The sequence below is a fragment of the Eptesicus fuscus genome, chromosome 12 (genome assembly GCF_027574615.1).
Source record: "Eptesicus fuscus isolate TK198812 chromosome 12, DD_ASM_mEF_20220401, whole genome shotgun sequence".
Classification (NCBI taxonomy): Eukaryota; Metazoa; Chordata; class Mammalia; order Chiroptera; family Vespertilionidae; genus Eptesicus; species Eptesicus fuscus.
In genome coordinates this window covers 32,950,557-32,968,486 of record NC_072484.1, presented here as the reverse complement: position 1 = coordinate 32,968,486, position 17,930 = coordinate 32,950,557, and the positions used below count along the sequence as shown (strand labels likewise).

Genomic DNA, 17,930 nt, shown 5'->3' with positions numbered 1-17,930 from the left:
TTGGGGCCCAGACAGGCCAGGAGGATGGGCCCTGGCGGGTGGCCCGAGGAAGATAAGGCCCCCGGCTGTCCAAGACTCCCCAGCTGTGGATTGCCAAGGGCTGTCAGGCACCGTGGAAACAGGCTATTAAAAGAAAACCACTCTTGCCTCCCTCCCCACACGGTGCACCTTCTAGCCCTTTGCAAAGCAAGTAGCCTGACTGCCTTTCAAAGGGGGGCAAGCGAGTGCCACCTCGTCCCTCCGTCGCTGCCTAAAGCCAGGGTCATAATCTCTCACGTCCAGCTTCAAGGGTTCTCATCTGTTGTGACCTCTGAACTCACTCTGTCTTTGTGGCCTGACCAGGGGCATGGGTTCTGTCGTGGAAAGTCTGACTTCGAGCCCTGGTGCACGCTGCCTCACTTACCGCCGGTCTCCTTGACAACCTGAGCATGTGCTGTCACGGCAGCCCAGGGGGCGAGGGGGTGATGGCCCCAAGGTGATGCAGCAGGATGTGTAACATCTGGGCCTGTGGCACCCAGTTTGAGGATTTGAGCTGGTTGGCTTGAATACCAAGCCTGCACTCCCCTACGGAGGAGGGATGGCGTGCCACCCATGATCAGCCTCTAAAGGTTGAAGGAAGTACGCTTCGCTCTGGGTGGTAGAGCTGTTTGTGTCTCCGTGTCTGCGGCGTTTTCTTTCCTGAGAGTGTCCGTTCTGTGATGGTTGCATCCCTAAGAAACGCCAAGCAATCAAAGACAACGTCAATGGGGAAAGTGGTGCTGGGTTTCACACTCACAGAAACAGCTGTGCGTGGCGCTAGCACCAGCCTGTGGCCTCTGTCACGCTGCGGCCACCGCCAAGACCAGTCGGCGGCGGCGGCATAGCCCACCTGTGGTCCCTCGTTAATGGATCCTGTTATATTTCATTTGGTTGCACAGAGTCTTACCGTCTGGGGGGGATTAAGACTGTTGGCTGGATATATTAGCAAGGATTTGGGCCTTCAACAAGTGTTTATAGAGCCCTACTCTGTGACCTGGGCATGAGCAAAGGCAGCACTATTGCTAGTTCTGATCTAGGGCGAGGCAGACGCTAATGATAAAATCACACACAAGTACCCAGCTCATAGCAGGTAGCCGTATATAGTCGAGGGAGAGATTAGTCAGCCATCATGGTGCAGCTGTAACAAGTGCCCTGCAGTGGGGCACATGGTGCTCTGAGTACTTAGATGTGTATGTGGCGGGGGGGAGGGGGGGTGGGCAGGGTCTGGGAAGGTTTGCCTCAGAGAGTGACGTTTGAGCTGAGATCAAGACCTGAGGGGAGCAGAGCTCTAGGCCTCAGCTTGTGCAAGGACCCTGTGGCTCGTGGAACGATCGCACCAATGAGAATCTGAGGGCTGGTGTGGCTGGTGCAGAAACTGTGAGGAGTTCTACTGCTAAACAAGGGAGAAAGCACAGTGTTCGGCACTTGGTGGAGACCCGTGAATGAACTGAAGTTCCTGAAGTGAGATGGACAAATTGTCCCGGTGAGGTTCTGGCTACTCCCAAAGGAAGGGAGGGTTGTGGGAAGGCTTGTGTCCCAGGGTGCTCTGAGGATCCAGCTGGGCTGCGGCTGAGACTGCGGTGGCCTCTGCTTACAGCGGCGTTGACTGTGTCTTCCTGGCCTTCATTCTTAGCTTCCCAGATGGGACCCTCTGAAAGTAGTTATTTCTTCTGTGTGCTGCAGGAGATCAAGGGGCAGACCCTCCCCGCACACCTGGCAGAGAAGCAGCATCCTGCCTCGTGCCGAGGGCCTTTCATCTGTCAGTCTCCAGCACTCCGTGCACAGCCATGAGCTCTCCAGGCCTCAGCCTCTCCGGCAGCACCATTGTCCCTCTTGTACAGCCAGGCACGTGGCAAAACAGAAAATCACATTGCTCACCAGGTTATTTATCTGTAGCAGCAAGGAAGGGCCAAGGACCCAGAAGTCTTTGATTTTTCAGCTTGTAAAAATACATATATTTGAACTGATAGCTTCTTTCCTATAGCAGAGTCAGAACAGGGCTCCCCTGCGCGGGGGCGGGGGGGGGGGATGGCCCCCTATTCAAACGCAGCCAGGGGACTGGCTCTGCTCTATCAAATCTCACTTCTCAAGACCAGGCTCCCAAAGTAGTTTCATTCCTTGCCCATCACTCTGAGCAGGACATGCAGAGGACACCTGGAGAGTTTGCAAATCAATCACGCAGGCTACACGGAAAATAAACCAAATCTAAGCCAGGATAAATGATATTTTATTAATGCTGAACAAAGCTCTACATCTGAAAACTCTGGTGAAAAAAAATCCCAATAATTCATCTTTCCCCATCCAAGAGACACACAGTAAGGCAAGTAGAACACCTCCCTCACTTTGCTCTGGGCAGACAAGGACAGGTGGCGGGGTTAACGTGTGAAATGGACAGAATCACACTGCTTGTGGTCCAGTCGTGTCCGATTAATGTGCTGGGAGATGGGTTCTTCTCCCGAGGGGGTATTAGGTAAAGTGAAAATCCAACACAGCAATAGTCACACAAAGGGAAAACATTCTTCTTGAGTTCTGATTCAATGTGGCAGAAATTTATGGTCCCCTCAGTGTGCCAGGCATTCAGGGGTCAGCCTCCACCCTCTCAGGACTTCCGTCCTAAGACACGGACCCCGGGAGCTGCCATTGAAGTGGCCACGTTGAGCTGCAAATAAGAAGAGTGTAGCCTGAGAAAAATCTCTCTCTTTTTTTTTTTTCCATTTTTGTTCTTACTGGGGAAACTCTCGTAAAGATATAAAACTGAAGTTCACATTCAGTTGTTCTGAGGATGAGTGCATCTCTTACAGGGGGCAGGATGTGAAGGGTTCTGTGAATATGGACTTACTCTGCACACTCTCTGATAAGAGCAGGGTCCAGGGAGGGATGCAGGCAGCACGCACAGGGCAGGGCCGCCAGCACGCGCCATCCCCAGCAGCTGATCTTCCCAAGCCCGCTCGGGGCTGTGCGCAGGTCGCGCCAGGAGTGCGGGGCCTCTTCCTCAGGCTGCCACTGGTCTGTTTTCTCTCTCATTTGGGTTTCTTTCACACTTTCAAAAAAGTCAATTACACAAGTAATGCACGGCCTTAGGAGAAAAATCAGTAGCCAAAACAGCAAAAAGCACGGTGATAAAAATCACCATCATCCCACCACTCAGATCACTGAATACTTTGGTATCCACCCTTCCAGACTGTTGAATAGAAAGGGGATTATCCTATATGCACCATTTTTACAATCTGCTTTGTTTCTCTGGTGCTTATTTTCCATATTATTTGAAGTCTCTTTGCCCTTCGGGCCTTGATGCTTCCACTTGTCAAATAAGCTGGTTATATAATTTTCCTGTCTTTCGCTCACTTCTTCACCCATATCCACCCATCTATCCATCTATCCATCCATTGTGCACCTGAGCCAGGTGCCAAGGAGACAGTGGTGAATAGAGCCACGTCTCTGCCCTGCCTGCTCTCACAGTTCGATGAGAGAGACAAGGAGAAACAAAAGAAAGCGTAGAGCCCTGACCGGTTTGGCTCAGTGGATAGAGCGTCGGCCTGCGGACTCAAGGGTCCCAGGTTCGATTCCAGTCAAGGGCATGTGCCTTGGTTGTGGGCACATCCCCAGTAGGGGGTGTGCAGGAGGCAGCTGACGGATGTTTCTAACTCTCTCCCTTCCTCTCTGCAAAAAATCAATAAAATATATTTTTTAAAAAGAAAGAAAGAAAGCTTAGAGCAGGTGATGGCGAACCTTTGACATGCGTGTCAGCACTGACACGCGTAGCCATTTCTGATGACACGCGGCCGCTGAGGCGGCTGCATGCCGAGGATGAAACATTTGCTGCTCCTGAGGATGAAACATTTGTGAAATAATGTTTTTTCCTCAAAGTGACACACTACCCGAGTTATGCTCAGTTTTTTGGCGAAGTTTGACACACCAAGCTCAAAAGGTTGCCCATCACTGGCTTAGAGGAAGAACAGACCAGAAACAAGGGGGCAAGCAGGGTGGGTGCTGTTCCAGGCAGGTGGGTCATTAGTGGGTCACACACACTTTGCCCTTCACCCTCACAATCCTTCAGGGTCATGTTATTATCCTCATCTTACAGACGCCTTAGCTGAGGCTCCAGAAGGGTCAGCACTTGCTCAAGGTCACACAACCACTAATGTGAATGGGAACTCAGATCTTTTCCGTCCCTGAACCTGTGCACCTGCCTGGGCCCCAAGCCCTGCTCCTCGCTCCACCTCCTGGATGAGGGTGCGCTCTTTAGGATGAGAAATGCCCATGGCGCTGGTGGAGGGAAAGGTCCTCGGCAGAGATGCTAGCAGGGCAGGCTTTGTTTGCCCTGGGAACGGGAACCACCTTAAATACGATGCCTAAGGAAATACGTGAAGAGGAATTGGACAGGGGCCAGGGTTGGGGTGGGGGTGGTCTTCCTTACCTTGTGAAGGCTCAGTTATCTGCAGAGGCACATCTGTAATTTGATATCCACATTATGGGTGACTTTATTCCGATTGTTCCTGAGATCCCAGTGTTTGAACCTGCTGTAGAAATCAGATCCAGATCCGCAAGGAGAGAGACAAATCATCTGTGCCTCCCAGGACACACGCTTTCGTTTTATAGAAGTGGAGGCTGAGGCCCTGGAGGTTCAGGGACTTTCCCAGGGCACACCCCCCCTGGCTCTGCTCTCTTTTGTGGCGCGCGCGCGCGCGCGCGCGCACGCACACACACACACACACACACACACCAACTCTGCTCGGTCCCAGAGTGGGAGGGCTGTCAGCCCCTCCCTCCGCCTCCCCTCTCTCCCCGCTAATGTCCCGCTAATGGTTTTAATGGTCCTCCCAGCAGTGTGTGAAGTGGTGCACGGCTCCATTGTTTAAGCCCCCGTGATGGAGGCTCTTACTTGCTTCCATTAACCTCTGCCTCCCTCCTCCTCCTTAGGCTCCTGTCCCAGAGTTTGCCTTGGGTCCTGGAGGGTCGGGGAGGAGGGGCAGGACTCCTCCTTCCCTTGACACATAAGTGGGGTCTGCGACCTTCCCAGGGCACCCAGAGGGTCCGTAGCCTCTGTCCGGGGTCCTGGGATTGCCAAAATATTGGCCCTCCTGCTTTTTCCCGGGGGCAGTGTAGAGCATTACTGTTCTCAGCCAGGATTCCAACCCACCCACCTGAACCAAAGACCCTGGAGTCAGGCTGACAGGACCATTTCCACCAGCTACCAGCTGTGTGACTTTGGGCAAACTGCTTCACCTCTCTGTGCTTCCCCCCCCCCCCCGCCCCCACCACCAGTTATTTGAGAGTAATATAAGCACACCTACCCCATAGAGTTATTTTAAGAGTTAAATGACACAAAGCAAGCTCAGTGTTGAGTACTGTGCCAGGCACATTAGGAGCAGGGAGGAAGTTTCAATGACCTCTATTACTATTGACAGTAATACTATTATGCAACCTTTGTTTAATAGACACGGTGAATGACCTCGAACAAGAAACCAGGGCCGAAAAGAGGAATAAGACAGTGTGGTTGTTCTCAACGAGCTCTTCTTAGTAAAGAGGACGAGGCAGCAGCCATGATCTATAACCAGGGCGGGAAACAGAAACAGGAGGGCTGCTAGGGACTGCCAGGTGGCTCCGGGGACATGCACTTACTTCAGATGAGATGTGAACAGTCAGAGAGGGTCCAGGTGAGGGAAGCTGAGAGGTAACAGCTCTGGAGGACCTGGGCTGGGGAAGGCCAAAGCCAGTTGGTGAAAGAAGAAGGAAGAGGAAGAAGAAAGAGGAGGAGGAGGAGACAGAGCATGGGCCTTGCTTGGAAAAGAGGCCATGAAACAGCCTTTCCTTAGTCAGCACCGGGGAGCCAGGCACGGATTTGGGCGGGAAAGGAGCACAGTCGAGGACGGAACCTCTGAGTCTCCCATCTCTCCAAGTGGAGAAGGAAACAAGCCTGCTCTGAATAGCTCTCCACGTTCACTTTCTGTTTAATTATGGCAAAATATACGCAACATAAAATTAGCCATGTTAACCATTTTAAATGCACAGTCCGGTAGCATTAAGCACATTCACAATGTTGTGCAATCATTACCACTATTTATTTCCCAAATTTTTTCATCACCCCCAACGGCAACTCTGAAACCATGAAGCAATGATGTTTCATTCTCCCCTCTCCTAGCCCGTGGTATTCCCTGTTTTACTTTCTATCTGTATAAATTTGACTTTCTAGGTCCTGCATATAAGTGGAATCATATATTTGTCTTCCTGTGTCTGGCTTATTTCACTTAACGTTTCCAAGGTTTATCTGTGTCACAGCACATGACAGAACCACATTCTTTTCACGACCGAATAATATTCCATGGTATGGAGGGATCACATTGTGTTATCCATTCATGCATTGACAGACGGTGGGATGTCTCTATTTTTTGGCTAACCACATTCGCTTTTTTATCAGTATCTTTGGGACCACGTTGTGGGACAGGGAGAGTAAAGCAGGGTTCTGTTCCTTCTCCCTCTGAATCCTTCCCCCTTTTTGTGGCTTTCTTTTCTCCTGAACACTCTCAACCCCCCTGCTGCTCCGAAGAGCCCCAAGAAAAGGGGCAGACCCAAAGGAGAAGCACAGTCAGTGGGCTTACAGTGGAGGCCTGTCACTCACTGAAACGGTGCCTGCCCCGCAGGACTCCTGCCTGTGGAGCCACCTTACCAGAGTGCTGGCGCCGACACCAGGTTCAGAGCTCGATAGCAATGATGATTGTCCCTTTCCCCTTCCTCAGGCCGCCCTGCAGCTCAGGCAACGTATGAACCCAGGGGAGAAATAGCCGGATGGAAATAGTCATGTCCCCTGCTTTGGCTGAGTGTGTGTAAAGCTTTGATGGTCTCTTACGAAAGCAGAGGTTCTGATGTCTTTCTTTAAAATTAAAGAGTAATCTCCATGAAACAAAAATAGAATGTAGGACTTATAAATCACTGAAGAAAATAAAAGGAACAAAGAAAAATTGACCAGCCCAGCAAGAGTAATTAAAAACATAAGTAAGCTGCCCGGCTGGCGTGGCTCAGTGGTTGAGCATCGACCTATGAACCAGGAGGTCACAGGTTTGATTCCTGGTCAGGGCACATGCCCGGGTTGTGTGATCGATGCCCATGTGGGGTGTGCAGGAGGCAGGCAGTCAATGATTCTCTCTCATCATTGATGTTTCTATCTCTCTCTCCCCTCTCCCTTCATCTCTGAAATCAATAAAAAGACACACATGTACTTTTTAAAAATCCACAAAAACATAAGTAAGCAAGACCAAATACTGATAAGTTACAAATAAATATCAATGGGATAAATTTCATTACAGAGTGAAAACACTCAAATGTTTTGTGTGCATTTTTAATGGAAAAATTTATTTGGTATTTATAAAAGACATTTATTTTTTGTTAACTTTCACCTGAGGATATTTTTTCCATTGATTTTTTTTTTTTTTTTTTTTTTTAGAGAGAGAGTAGAAAGGAGGGTGGGAAGGGAAGAGAGAGAGAGGAGAGACACAGAGAGAAACATCAATGTGAGAGATACATCAATTGGTTGCCTCTTGCACACACCCCAACCTGGGCTGGGGCTCGAACCTGCAACTCAGGTATGTGCCCTTGACTGGGAATCGAATCCGAGACCCTTTGGTGCACAGGCCGGTGCTCTAACCACTGAGCGGTGCCTGCCAGGGTAAAAGACATTTTTTTAATGGTGTTTTTTTTGTTGTTGTTAATCCTCACCTGAGGATATTTTTTCCCATTGATTTTTTTAGAGACAGTGGAAGTGACAGGGATGCGAGAGAGACACATCAATAAGTTGCCTCACAGACTGTGGCCCTTGAAAGAACCCTCAACCCAGGTACATGTCCTTGACCAGGAATCAAACCCTCAACCCCTCGGTGTGTGGGCCAATGCTCCACCACTGAGCCATACTGGCCAGGACAGATACACTTTTAATGACACAAAAAGGAAGATGAAAACAAAAGAAAGAGAGGACAGTGCTATTAATGTCAAATAAGTAAATATTCAAGGCAAAAAAGGCATTAAATAGGGCAAGGAGAGAGAGTTTATTTTGATCAAAGACATCATTTCCCAGTAAGATTTCAGAGCCTCTTGACCTTGGAGTTCTGCCACTTGGGGAAGTTGGGGCTGTGGTCCTGATGAACATAAAGAATGCCTCAGCTTCACCGTGATTTTCACTGGGAAAATCATCCCTGCTATCGAGTTCTAACCCTTTCACAGCCCTCAGCATCTTCCCCAGCATTGGTCTCTTCACCTTTTGTAATCTTTGCTGCTGTCTTGCTGCCGTCCCTTCTCTAGACCAGTGTCCTCAAACGTTGAGCATCTGTGTCTGCTCTCTAGAAATGTGCATGTGTGGGCCTCGTGGAATTTGTGAGAATGTGGGGTCTGCTGTCTTAGACACCTCGTCCCTCCAGTTCATCCTCTTCCCACCGAGGTACGCTGGGACCACTCTCTCCGTTCCCAGCCTTCTCCCCTTCTTCCTGATTCCTGGCCTTCGACATCCGCTGCTGGCCTGCTTCTTTTGCTCCATCCAGCTCTCGCCTCCCTCCTCTTCAACACCCTCTACAGGCCTCTGGGATCAGCTGGTTACTTGTTATGTAGCTGAGCCTTGGGGGCCCAGCTTACTTCCATAAGAGCCCAAGAAAGGCCCTAACCGGTTTGGCTCAGTGGATAGAGCGTCGGACTGCGGGCTGAAGGGTCAGGGGCACGGACCTTGGTTGTGGCACATTCCCAGTGGAGGGTGTGCAGGAGGCAGCTGATGGATGTTTCTCTCTCATCGATGCTTCTAACTCTATCCCTCTCCCTTCCTCCCTGTAAAAAATAAAAAAATAAAGAAGAGCCCAAGAAAGGCCTGAAATGCCACTGGCCCCATTTTCAAGATCTGAGAAGCTATAGCCCAAATCTTTCTCTGTTCACTAAATTCCTGGCTCTGCGGAAGGTTTGTGCTGTGGCAAGAAGAACAAAAAGCAACCAGAGCACTGCCCTTGACCAAGGCTGCTTGGATTTCTCCAGGCAAAGAATCGTCCTTGGAGCATCTTTGTTGTGAGAAGATTTGGGGGTGGGGTAGCTGCTCTCAGGTTGGCCTTATGCCCCTCCCCATAACCCCAGGGCAGCTGGCCCTCAGAAACAGCTCCTCAGGTAGTCCTGTGTCTTTTTTTGGTTCTTGGCTTATTTGTATTCATTTTTATTGTTGTCAATGGAATACCTATTTTAAAAATCATATAAAAAACAGCAGACCCTGCCCTGGCCTTCCCACTTCAATTTCTACTGTCCGTTGACAGCTTCTTTTCCTTACCTTTCAGCCATCCCTTCCGGTGTTTTACCTCCTGTTTCCATACAACATGCTCATACTGCTAGTTCTTGATGTTTCAATTTGGATTGTTTAGGTTGTTTAATTTCCTGCTGTGGGAGATCAGAATTTACACTCTTATATCCTCTCGTAAAAACATATGGTAGTATTATTTCTCCTTCCTCTATCCCTCAATAAATCTATACCTCTCTATCTAGATAGATCACTATCATCATTTTTTAAAATTTATTTATTTTAGAGAGGGGGGAGGGGGAGAGAGGAAGAGAGAGACATTGATTTGTTGTTCCACTTATTTATGCATTCATTGGTTGACTCTTGTATATGCCCTGACTGCGGATCAAACCCACAACGTTGGTGTATCGGGACAACGCTCTAACCAACTGAGCTACCCACCTAGGGCATATCATTATTTATATTATTGTGACTGTGTATGTATTTTTCATAGCTGAGCCAACTAGCATACTGTGATTACATTTCCTTTCTTTTGATTCCCTGGAGTTAGCCATGGCCTCTTTTTCTCAACCATAGCCCTCTAAGGTTGTGAGTGTTGTCTTCTTTTTAATGTTCTCAAATTCATCAATTTTTTTTTATTTGATGTCTTTTGCATTTGAGTCTTAAAAGGGCTAACTCCACTCCACCTCCATCCATTGTTTTTAATAACTAATGTTTTCTTTTAGTATTTTCATGTGTTGTTTTTTTCTTAATAGACTGGGCGGTTTTTTTTAGAACAGTTTTAGATTTACAGAAAAATTAAGATAGTACGGAATTCTCATATCACCCATCCTCCCACAGTTTCCCCCATTATTAACATCTTACATTAATAGGATACATTTGTTACAACCGATGAACCAATGATGTTACATTATTGTTCACTGAAGCCCATAGTTTATTTATATTTCCCTAGTTTTTACCTAGTATCCTTTTTCTGTCCCAGTGCTATCTGGGACATAACTTTACAGTTTGTTGTCATGTCCCCTGAGGCGCCTGTTGACTGTGACAATTTCTCAGACTTTCTTTGTTTTTGATGACGTTGACAGCTTTGAAGAGTATTTTTTAGGATTTGGGGATTTGTCTGATGTTATTCATAACATACAAAACTGGGGTCACAGGTTATTAAGAGGAAGACCACAGACCCCATGTCATGTAAAGGCTGCATACTGTCAGCATGCCTCATGGCTGCGGGTGATGGTGCACCTGGCTGCGATCATGTTGGCCAGATTTCTTCCCTGTGAAGTTACTCTTTCCCCTTCGCCATGTGTAGACTGGAAGGAAATCCCTGTGTGCAGCCCACACCTGAGGTGTAGGGGATTACGCTTTCTTTCCTAAGGACGAAGTACCCACCCACATTATTGGGAATTCTTGTGTATGGGAGATTTTTCTCTCCTTCCTTATTTATAAATTCATTCAATCATTTATTTATATGGTTATTTTCTATTTTGGCTTATAATTCAATTCTAGTTTATTCATTTTATTGCTTATATGGTTTTAGCTTTGGCCATTGGGAACTCTTTCAGTTGGCTCCTATGATATTTTGACAATACCCTATTGCTTCTTGGGGAGTGTTTTGTTTTTTTTCTTTTTAAATAGGATTTCATTTTATTTTGTTTTGCTTTAATGTTTCTTTACTTTCTGGCACTACAATATGCTCCCTGCTCATCTTACATATTTCCTGCCCCAATTCTAGAATCAGTCATATCTCCAAGGAGCTCTGATTCCTTCAGTTGGAGAGTCATGTTAAAATCCAAGATCTGGGTGCTAGGTAAGCTTAGTGCTACTGGGGTGTCCTTTCTTATACACCCTCTCAGCTGACAGAGCAAAAAATAGACGTTTTTATTTTTCACATTTGATCTCTGATCCATTTGGACCTCATTCTGGTATATTCTGAGATGCAGATCCTGCTTTACCTTTTATGTCAGCATCGTTTATTAGAGAATCTGTTTCCTTCCTCCTGGTTTGAGATGCCACCTTTAAATTTTACTACGTTTCCACCTGAAATAGCATCTACTTCTATTCAGTCCTCAGTCGCTTGGTCTCTTCGTGTACCAGCTCCACACCGTCTTCAGTATTAAGACTAATATGTGTTCAGATTTAGTAGAAATGGTTACCCTTTGGTGTCCTTCTTTTTTAAAGTTTTCCTGGCTTGGAAAATAAAGAGTTATTTGGGGGGGGGGAATTGTTTAATACCCCAAAATTTTTGCATCTCCTTCTTGGTGGGTAAAAAATACTGCAGAGACACTGTTGATCTTACCATATAAACAAGATACTTTTACTGCAGGCTTTTCTGTTCACGCAAAAATCAAAAACAAACAAACAAAAACAAAAAACACGGGGAGGGGGCCCAGGAGCCAGTGTGGGAATCTGGGGGCTATAAATATTGACAGCCCCCTGCTCCCATCCTCCTAAAGATGGTGTCGAGAAAAATGGGGCGTTTCTAAACTTGAGAGGGAATGTTTTCTTGGAAACCTCTATTTTGAGAAGACAAGAGGGGAGTATAAAGCCCATTGTCAAACATCTTTATGAGGCATTAATTTAGTGATCAATATATATTTTTGAGAATCTCCAGGTGCCTTCTGGAAACTTGCTGCAGCTTCATAACACCCAAAGAAAAGGAGCGTTGCCTGGGCAGCCTGGGCTTGGAGGGGTCCGTGTCTCTTCTTTCTTCCCCCTTCCCTGAAGCCGTGTGGGGGAGGGAGGGGGAAAGCAGAAAACAACTGACATCCTGGCTCAAAAGCCGGTTGCGGGATGGCGTTAGTAGATACCTCAAACCTAAACAGCTCATTGTCTCCAGCAGCATCTAAAGGCTCATCCCCTTCCAGGCTGCCGACACCCGCCCCCCTACATGCAAGGTTGCCGATGTGGCCTTTCAACTTCATTATCCAGGAAAAAAATGCACGTAGTGCCCATAATTTACTGGTGCAGCAGGAGAGCTGCCTGGTGCCATGAGCACAATCCTGCACGCAGGGCTGGCCTTGGCATGCTTTATTTGCGTTGAGGGAAAAGCCAGGAGCAAGGTCAGGAGCTGCTACCTGGGCCTCCATGAATGGGAGGCAGCCGCTCTTCTCAGATCTCTGTCAACACCCCTGCGAGGCACCCTGGGCAGCTGACTGCCTGCTCTGTCCCTTAGGATAAGAGGCATCTCCCCGGTCTGAGCCAGGAAGGGGTGGCTGGAAACATCCAGCTGGTCACTGAACCTATCGCTGACCTTGTGACCCCCCCCCCCAACTCTGGGCCTGGCCTGAAACCCAGGGGGCCTTAGTGTCTTGTGGCTAAATCCTGTTTTTGTTGTTGTTTTTAATAACTCATCGCCTAATTCCAGCTTTCAGAATGTCTCCTTCATCTAGAGCAAGTGGGATGTTTGGGACAGGGTGCTTTGTCCAGCCCTCCCTGATTTTTGTCACATTTTTTTGAGGAGGAGACTCTTGGTGGCTTTGTCCAGACTTCAGGCTCTGAAATACCAGCTGCTTGGCTCTGGCGGCTGAGCGTTTATAACAGTTGTGGCTTTTGACCAGGTTCTTGACCCACCCTCATGCTTGTCAGTCTGGCGGTTCCTTCTCGTGTGGGGCCCAGACAGTTCCCAGCCCCCAGCAAGGAGCTGCTCCCGGAGACCTGGCCCCACTGGGTGGGTGGGTGGGTGGGTGGGCTGGGGCTTTGTAACCAGACCTGGAGGCTGCAGGAGGGTTTCAGACACTTCAGCAGCTGATGTCTGGAGATCAATTAGAGATAATGGCTTTGGGTGGACTGAAGAAGCACCGCCAAGATTTTCCTGGTTATGATTCTGTTTACCTCATTAACAGGCCTTAGGACTTTCTTCCTTCCTTCCTTTCTTTCTTTCTTCCTTTCTTTCTTTCTTTCTTTCCTTTCTTTCTTTCTTTCTTTCTTTCTTTCTTTCTTTCTTTGTTCTTTCTTTCTTTTTTCCTCCCTCCCTCTCTCCCTCCCTCCCTCCCTCCCTCCCTCCCTTCCTCCCTTCTTTCCTTCCTTCCTTCCTTCCTTCCATGGGAAAACATGATGTTGTACCGTGAATTTGTGCTGGCTGCATTGTTTTTGCTCAGAGTGACCAGTTGCAGATCCCCAGTGGGCGGGTAGCTCCCCCACCTCCGCTCAGGAGAAGACAGAGGCTCATGGCTTCCTCTCACAGCCCACCAGGCCCTTGTCCTTCCCGTGACCCAGTGTTCGTATAGTTTAAAATTTTTTTTTCTTCCTTTATTCAGTCAAAAATCATTTAAGTTCCTACGATGTCCTGGATACTGTTCTAAGCTCTGAGGATTCAGCAGTGAATGAGACAGATACGAGAGCCTACTCTCGGGGAGCTTACAGGCTATAGAGATGATAAACCAGTCAATCAGAAAAAAATATGCAAAAGTGAGGCGTTTGGGGCAGAGAATTAAAAGAGGGGCAGGTGATAGACTGTACCTCTGGGTGAGAAGGCCTCTCTGAAGAGGTGGTATTGAGCCCAAACCTGAATGATAAGTGGCAGGCCCTATGGCCATAAAGGGGAAAGGGCTTTTCCAGGTGGAAGAGGCAGTGAGTGCAAAGGCCCTGGGGCAGGAACAACAAGGGGGCTAAGAGCAGGGAGGGAGGCAGGGAGAGGCATGCTTGGGGTACGTTTGAGCAATCGGCAGAGGACAGTGCTCGCAGGGGCTGCCGGCCCGGTGCAGTTTGTTACGCGCACTGTGAAGCCTCATGGTGTATCTCCCTCTGACGCAGGAACGCAGATGCTTGACTGGGGGTGATCGCCAGTGGAGATGGGCGCCCGAGAGGGAGTGAGGTGGTTCTGGCTCTGGGTGTGGCCCTGCCCCTGACCAGCTGTCTCACTTTCGTTTCTCCATGCAGCAGCTTCCTGTTAGTGGGACGGCAGGTTTGGGCCAGACTCCAATGGTTTACAAAGTTTGCTTTTTGACAGAGGAACCCCTTTCTTCAAGGAAACTCCTCAGTGGAGGAACTCCAGTGTATCAAGGGTCAGCAGCGGGCGGGCGTGTCACTGGCAAAGCTGGGGAAGGGACCAGAGCTCTGCCCCCCTGTCCCTCCCATCCTCAGGCAGCCGCTCTCCACCTTTCCTGCAGCCCGGTAACATGGCCTGGCCAGCTCTGAGCTTTGGACTGGGGTCCAGAAGACAGCCAGGGAGAGAGGCTCAGCCCAGCCCAGCCACAAGCCTGGGCACTCCTCTCTCTCCCGCAGTTTTTGCCTCGGCAGAAATGAGTAACAGACCCCATGCCTTGCTAGGCCCAGGGTCATTTTAAGCCTTGGATGTTTGAAGTGGCTTCAAATGCCTCAAGGAAAAAAAAAAAAAAAGGCTTGAAACAGAAGGTACTGTTTAACTGGAACGCCTCTGTAGCTCAGGGAGTGCCCAGGCACACCTGTGCACCAGCCTTGACGCCTTTCCCTCCTGCAGAGCCCACAGGTAACAGACCTAAGTGCTTGTCTTCCCCACGAACCACAGTGCACACAGCAGGTGCCTGCACACAGCCCCCTCCCCAGTCTCTCGGAGACGTCGACACCGAGAGAAAGGGCCCCTGGAGTGGGGGAGTGGGGGCCCTTGCTACCCAGCTCATCCACAGACAGGAGCACTGTGATTCAGTCAGGGGTGCTTCTGACTAAAAAGTACAGAAGTCTAGCTGACTGTACAGCAAAACATGAAGTTTTTTACTCCTGAAGCGAGAATGGAGGAGCCGCTGGCGGTGCTAATGTTGGCAATGTTGAGTTGAGTTGATGTCCCTGTGATATTGTTGGCCTTTCCTGGTGGTTACAACTTGGCTGCTGTTTCTCCACGTTCCAGGTGAGGGGGAGATGAGAAGGGGTGGTATAAGCTTAGTCCAGCAAAGCAAAAGCTTTCCCAGAAAATTGCCGATAGACTTTTGTTGACCTCTCATTGGCCAGAACAGCTACAGGGGAGGCTGGGAAAGAAAGAATTGCATTTCCCTTCCTAAGCATACATCATCATAAAGCACTATAACTTCTCTTGTTTTCAGGTTTTCAATAAATGGAATCATATCATAAAAAAAAAAAATGAATTGCATTTCCCCACTCTCTGTAGTTAAGAAAGGAAAGGGAGAAATGTTGAGTTTAGGTATCAGGTAAGTTAGTTCACAGTATCTGCTGTGGCCTAGGCACCTTGAGCGGAGTTTGACGGTGCCTTTTGGTGCTAAGTTGCCAAGGCAGCACAGTACACACAACAGCTGCCCGGACGCAGCAGGGGAACAGAATAGTAAGGGAAGGAAACAGAGAGGAAGTGAGAAGGAAGGAGAAGAGAGGAGAGGGAGGCCAGGAGGAGAGCTGAAACAATTGTGGAGGGGCTTCTGTGTGTCAGCTCCCTCACAGGGAACATGGGGAAACGGAGGCTGGGTTTCAGAGAGCTTAAGTAACTTGTCCAAAGTCGTAGTTAATGCTGTCATTTCCCAAGGGAAGGGGAGGAAGAAGAGAAAGGAAAAGAAAACTGCGAGTAAGGGTAGGGACAGGCCACGGCCCCAGCGGAACCAGCACCACCAGCTTCATGGGGCAGGCCCAGGTCAGCTGATCCCACCACCACAGTCCCTGCTCCTGGGTCAGGCCCCAGCACATAGTAGGGGCCCAATAAATGTTTGTTGACTAATGTCTATAATGTTGATTACTTATTTCCACATTATCATCATCATGAATGATGACTAAGTTGTAGGCAGGTGCTCTGTGCTGGGCAGCAGTCCAGCTCGCTGCAGGCATTACTGCATTTATGCCTCAGGGCGGCCTTCAGACACAAGTCCCTGTTGTTGTCCCCGTGTTAGAGATGAGGAAAACCAAGGCTCGGAGCAGTTCCTGTCACCTACCTGCCTGAGGTCACACCGAGGAAAGGCCTGACTGCAAACAAAACACATCCCCCGTTGCCTGCTCCCCTACCCTAGATGCTGACCAGCAATCACATGACTCCAGCCACCAGAAAGGTCTCTGAGCAGCAGCTCTGGCCCCAGAATCCTTGGCTGTTACCTACCCACCCACACACCACTTGTGGGCTCTGTCATGACGGGATTTCAGTGGAAACGGGAAGCGATGCCTGTCTCTCTCTCTCTTGGTAGCTGCTCCCATTTCCCAGCGAGCCTTCCTGGGAGCAGCAGAGTAAGTTAGCATCTTACAGCCTGCAGAGGGGCCCTCTCCTGTCCCCCAGTCACCTGCTGAGGAGCCAGCTAGAGTTTCAGCCCAGCGGCCTGGAACTCTCCAGGCCCAGCCTCCCCCAGGGTTGCCTGGAGAAGCCTTGGGTCCAGCCAGAGGCTGAATGCCTCCAGCAGCCCCAGCCCACTCCCAGTTCCCAGCCCGAGGGAAACCACTGGCTGCACTGTGGGCCCAGTTGTGCTCTGGTGGCTTCTCTTCCTGCTCTGCTAGAGGTCAGTGAGGTGCAGCGTCACCGTCGGCTCAGCGTTCCCACCTCAGCAGGGCCCACCACGTGCTCTGGAGACCAACACCCCTTGTTCCATCCCCAGCATGGCCTCTAGCTTCCCGCGCAGGGACTGTGGCCGTGTCCCCTGAGTGCCTGTATCCTCACTGTGGGCACGTCCCCTGAGTGCCTGTATCCTCACTGTGGGCACGTCCCCTGAGAGCCTGTATCCTCACTGTGGCCGTGTCCCCTGAGAGCCTGTATCCTCACTGTGGGCATGTCCCCTGAGAGCCTGTATCCTCACTGTGGGCACGTCCCCTGAGCGCCTGTATCCTCACTGTGGGCACGTCCCCTGAGCGCCTGTATCCTCACTGTGGGCACGTCCCCTGAGCGCCTGTATCCTCACTGTGGGCACGTCCCCTGAGAGCCTGTATCCTCACTGTGGGCATGTCCCCTGAGTGCCTGTATCCTCACTGTGGCCGTGTCCCCTGAGAGCCTGTATCCTCACTGTGGGCACGTCCCCTGAGTGCCTGTATCCTCACTGTGGGCACGTCCCCTGAGTGCCTGTATCCTCACTGTGGCCGTGTCCCCTGAGTGCCTGTATCCTCACTGTGGGCACGTCCCCTGAGCGCCTGTATCCTCACTGTGGGCACGTCCCCTGAGAGCCTGTATCCTCACTGTGGGCACGTCCCCTGAGAGCCTGTATCCTCACTGTGGGCACGTCCCCTGAGGGCCTGTATCCTCACTGTGGGCACGTCCCCTGAGTGCCTGTATCCTCACTGTGGGCACGTCCCCTGAGAGCCTGTATCCTCACTGTGGGCATGTCCCCTGAGTGCCTGTATCCTCACTGTGGGCACGTCCCCTGAGTGCCTGTATCCTCACTGTGGGCACGTCCCCTGAGAGCCTGTATCCTCACTGTGGGCACGTCCCCTGAGAGCCTGTATCCTCACTGTGGGCACGTCCCCTGAGCGCCTGTATCCTCACTGTGGGCATGTCCCCTGAGAGCCTGTATCCTCACTGTGGGCACGTGCCCTGAGAGCCTGTATCCTCACTGTGGGCATGTCCCCTGAGAGCCTGTATCCTCACTGTGGGCACGTCCCCTGAGTGCCTGTATCCTCACTGTGGGCATGTCCCCTGAGAGCCTGTATCCTCACTGTGGGCACGTCCCCTGAGAGCCTGTATCCTCACTGTGGGCACGTCCCCTGAGTGCCTGTATCCTCACTGTGGGCACATCCCCTGAGAGCCTGTATCCTCACTGTGGGCACGTCC

General features: G+C 50.0%; 1 protein-coding gene across 2 annotated transcripts in view; it reads left to right on the top strand.

Moving 5' to 3' along the window:
* NOL4L (nucleolar protein 4 like) overlaps positions 1–17,930 on the top strand; it is a 128,833-nt gene that overhangs the window by 65,992 nt on the left and 44,911 nt on the right. The gene's annotated exons all lie outside the window — the stretch shown is intronic.